This window comes from Oncorhynchus mykiss, chromosome 22 (assembly GCF_013265735.2).
Source record: "Oncorhynchus mykiss isolate Arlee chromosome 22, USDA_OmykA_1.1, whole genome shotgun sequence".
NCBI classification, from domain to species: domain Eukaryota; kingdom Metazoa; phylum Chordata; class Actinopteri; order Salmoniformes; family Salmonidae; genus Oncorhynchus; species Oncorhynchus mykiss.
This window is the reverse complement of record NC_048586.1, coordinates 227,529-232,765: the sequence shown is the minus strand read 5'-3', so window position 1 is coordinate 232,765 and position 5,237 is coordinate 227,529.

Genomic DNA, 5,237 nt, shown 5'->3' with positions numbered 1-5,237 from the left:
GTTTGTTTTCTTTAAAGTACGGTTTTTGTATGCATTTTGAGTAAACATACCGCTCAGTACAAAGCGTAACGCAATCTAGCAAACGCTCAAGCGAACTGAACGCACCCCAATGTAAGGCTCGACTCTGGAGACAGGAAGCACGTACATGGAGTAGACATTTAACTAAACCAACGGACATGGAACAGGACAGGAACACACAACGACATTATACGGGGAACACACAGAGGCAACAGACAGATAAAGGGGAGGCAATCAAATAATGGGTTCAGGTGAGTCCAATGATTCCCTGCTGCGCGTGATGGTAACCGGCGATGAAGCGCAGGTGCGCCTAACGATGTTAGTGAAGACAGTTTGGCGCCAGAGAGGGAGAGCGGGAGCAGGCGTGACACCCAAAGCATGCGCCAAATATCCCCTCCCCTTCCGAAATTTAAAGGAAAAAGATTGGTTGCGTTGCACTATTTTACCTATCAACTAACCACAACATACAGTATGTTATCTGTCAATCCATGATCTGTAATCTGTCAATCCATGACACAGTCAATGACATTGGCACGCAACCATTGGTTGATGCATACAACGTCTAAGCAGTGGAATGCTTAAATAATGATTTGCCCAAATGATCAGGGACAAAAAAATCTGTGCATTGGGACAACATTCTTTGTTAGTCGTCGCATCCCACAGCCTGTTGACAGACATTACCATACCATCCTATGTTAAGTGCGTCTCTCCACGAAAGATTAATTCAACCCCTAATGCTGTGGTTTATATGGAACAGAGGAGGATTCAAGGGGACTGCTGCTTGCTGGTCACCCACTGTTTTGAAGCAGCAAGACATTTGAGAAGCTAAAGAAATGCATAATTAATGCCTACATTTGTTTTTGCCAAGTGTATTTTATTAAAGACACCTTAATGCATACTTAATATATCATGCGAACAAAACATTTATATATTTACAGTTGAAGTGGGAAGTTTACTTACACCTTAGCCAAATACATTTAAACACAGTTTTTCCTGTTTTAGGTCAGTTAGGATCACCACTTTATTTTAAGAATGGGAAATGTCAGAATAATAGGAGAGAGAATGATTTATTTCAGCTTTTATTTCTTTCATCACATTCCCAGTGGGTCAGAAATGTACATACACTAAATTAGTATTTGGTAGCATTGCCTTTAAATAGTTTAACTTGGCTCAAACGTTTCGGGTAGTCTTCTACAAGCTTCCCACAATAAGTTGGGTGAATTTTGGCCCATTCTTCCTGACAGAGCTGGTGTAACTGAGTCAGGTTTGTAGGCCTCCTTGCTCGCACACGCTTTTTCAGTTCTGCCCACACATTTTCTATAGGATTGAGATCAGGGCTTTGTGATGGCCACACCAATACCTTGACTTTGCTGTCCTTAAGCCATTTTGCCACAACTTTGGAAGTATGTTTGGGGTCATTGTCCATTTGGAAGACCCATTTACGATTAAGCTTTAACTGATGTCTTGAGATGTTGCTTCAATATATCCATATAATTTTCCTGTCTCATGATAACATCTATTTTGTGAAGTGCACCAGTCCATCCTGCAGCAAAGCACCCCCACAACATGATGCTGCCACCCCCGTGCTTCACGGTTGGGATGGTGTTCTTCGGCTTGCAATCATCCCCCTTTTCCTCCAAACATAACGATGGTCATTATGGCCTAACAGTTCTATTTTTGTTTCATCAGACCACAGGCCATTTCTCCAATTGACTCAAATGATGTCAATTAGCCTATCAGAAGCTTCTGAAATCATGACATCCTTTCTGAATTTTTCCAAGCTGTTTAAAGGCACATTCAACTTAGTGTAGGTTAACTTCTGACCCACTGGAATTGAGATACAGTGAAATAATCTAATTTGTACTATTTTCTACATTGTAGAATAATAGTGAACACATCAAAACTTTAAATAACACAATCCTGTAGTAACCAAAAAAGTGTTAAACAAATCAAGTTCTTCAAAGTAGCCACCCTTTTCCTTGATGACAGCTTTGCACACTGTTGGCATTCTCTCAACTAGCTTCATGAGGTAGTCACTTGGAATGCATTTCAATTAACAGGTGTGCCTTGGTAAAAGTTAATTTGTGGAATTTCTTTCCTTCTTTTTGCGTTTGAGCCAATCAGTTGTGTTGTGACAAGGTAGGGGTGGTATGTAGAAGAAAGCCCTATTTGTTAAAAGACCAAGTCCGTTTTATGGCAAGAACAGCTAAAATAAGCAACAGAAAAAAATGAAGGTCAGTCAATTAGGAAAATGTGAAGAATTTAACACATGCGAGGCCATGTGTTAAACAAAGTGAGTATGGTAGTATACTTAACAACCAAAGATTTATAGAGTAAAGGCGGGTTTATATTACGTCTATCGACATGTCTGTAGACAGTTGTCATTGTGACATCATGAACATTCTATTGTTGTCCGACATCAAACTTGTCGTTGTAGTTATGAATATATACATTTGTATAAACACAAAAACAACAGGCTGCATGACATCAGCAGCCTGGTGGTCCGACATAGCATAACTGGTGTATTTTAACACAAATTATCCCATCCTTTTAAAAATTAATGTCAATCTAGCAAAAAGCATATGTCAAAAAGCAACTTTTTAACAATGTTTGCTGGCTAGCCAGTTCAAATAATGCCATATCATAGCTAACAACGTATTAATTTGTATTAATTATTACAGGAAAATAAACTCACAACAATATAATTATTTACAAGTTAATGGTGAGCTAATTACAGAAAATAGCTTATGGTTGTGAGTGTGATGAAATGAAAGCAGGGCATTCTGACGGATAATGTTTTTATTTGGACTCTCTCCAGTTGGCCTAAAGTTATATCCTCGACTTTGGTGCAGGTCATGCTGTTCTTCACATTACCGTCTCTGGTAAACACACACTATATCAAGTACAATTGTATTTTTCACATGCACAGGATACAGAAGGTGTAAATGGTACTGTTAAGGTTTTCTTCCTCCTCCTCTGAAGAGGAGGTGTAGCAGGGATCAGACCAAAATGCAGCGTGGTTATTTGTAAACATCTTTAATAAAGATGAAAAAACAAACAATACAAAATCAATAAACGTAACGTAAAAAACCTAAACAGCCTTATCTGGTGCAAACAAACACAGAGACAGGAACAATCACCCACAAAACACTCAAAGAATATGGCTGCCTAAATATGGTTCCCAATCAGAGACAACGATAAACACCTGCCTCTGATTGAGAACCACTCTGAGATATAAATTATATTACTACACAGATCATACAAACAGCACAGGAATGAAATCATCAACATGTATTGATCACATCTTTACTAATGCTGCAGAAATTTGCTTTAAAGCACTATCCAGATCCATCGGATGTAGTGATCACAATATAGGCCCATAACTAGGAAAACTAAAGTTCCAAAGGCTGGGCCTAATATAGTGTATAAGAGGTCAAACAAAGTTTTGTAGTAATTCCTATGTTGATGGTGTAAAGAATATTTGCAGATCTGTGGTGTGTAATGAGGAGCAACCAGAAGCTGCACTTGACATATGAAATTGCTTATTCCAGTTACTAATAAGCATGCACCCATTAAGAAAAGGACTGTAAAAAGTGTTCAATTCCAGTGGATTGAGGAGGAATTTAAAAATTGTATGGTTGAGGGGGATGAGGCAAAAGGAATGGCAAATAAGTCTGGCTGCATAACTGATTGGCAAACATACTGAAAATTGAGAAATCCTTTGACTAAACTGAATGAAAAGAAGAAGAAACTATACTATGAAACAAAGATAAATTACATAAAGAATGATAGTAAAAAGCTTCGAGCACCTTAAATGAAATTTGGGGCACAAACTCATCATTCATTGAATCAGATGGCTCATCCATCACAAAGCCCACTGATATTGCCAATTACTTTAATTATGTTTTCATTGGCAAGATTAGCCAATTTTAGCCATGACATACCAGCAGCAAACACTAACACTAAACATACAAGTATAACTGACCAAAATATGAAGGACAAGAATTGTAATTTTGAATTCTGTAAAGTGAGTGTGGAAGACAATGACAAGCCATTGGGGTCTGACAACTTGGGTGGAAAATTACTGAGGATAATAGTGGACGATATTGCCATATTTGCCTTATCTTCAATCTAAGTCTACTAGAAAGTGTGGGCCCCCTGGCCTTATCAGGGAATCAAAAGTCATTCCGCTACCCAAGAATAGTAAAGCCTTCTTTACTGGCTCAAATAGCCAATAATTCAGCTTGTTACCAACCCTTAGTAAATCTTTGGAAAAAAATGTGTTTGACCAGATACAATGCTATTTTAGTGTAAAATTGACAACTGACTTTCAGTACGCTTATAGGGAAGGACATTCAACAAGCACAGCACTTACATAAATGACTGATGATTGGCTGAGAGCAAATGATGATAAAAAGATTGTGGGAGCCGTTTTGTTAGACTTCAGTAGATCATAGTCTGCTGCTGGAAAAACGTACTGTATGTGTTATGGCTTTGCACCCCCTGCTTTGAGTAAAGCCAGTGTGTCTATGTATGCAAATGACTCAACAATATATACATCAGCTACTATAGCGAGTGAAATCACTGCAAATCTTAACAAAGAGCTGCAGTTAGTTTCAGAATGGAATAAGTTAGTCCTAAATGTTAAAAAAAACTAAAAGCATTGTATTTGGGACAAATCATTCACTAAACCTTAGACCTCAACCAAATCTTGTAATGAATAATGTAGAAATTGTGCAAGTGACTAAACTGCTTGGAGTAATCCTGGATTGTAAACTGTCATGGTCAAAACATATTGATACAGCAGTAGCTAAGACGAGGAGAAGTATGTCCATATTAAATCGCTGCTCTGCCTTCTTAACAACATTATCAACAAGGCAGGTCTTACAGGCTCTAGTTTAGTCGCACCTGGACTACTGTTCAGGTGCAACAAAGAGGGACTTAGAAAAATTACAATTGGCTCATAACAGGGCAGCACTGCTGGCCATTAAAAGTACACAGAGAGCTAACGTTAATAATACGCATGAGAGGAGGAGAGACTGACTTCATAACTACTTGTTTTTGTTGACATGCTGAATTCACTGAGGTGTCTGTTTAAACTACTACTACACAGCTCGGACACCCATGCATACCCCACAAAACATGTCACCAGTGGTCTCTTCACAACCACCAAGTCCAGAACAGACTATGGGAGGCACACAGTACTACATAGAGCCATG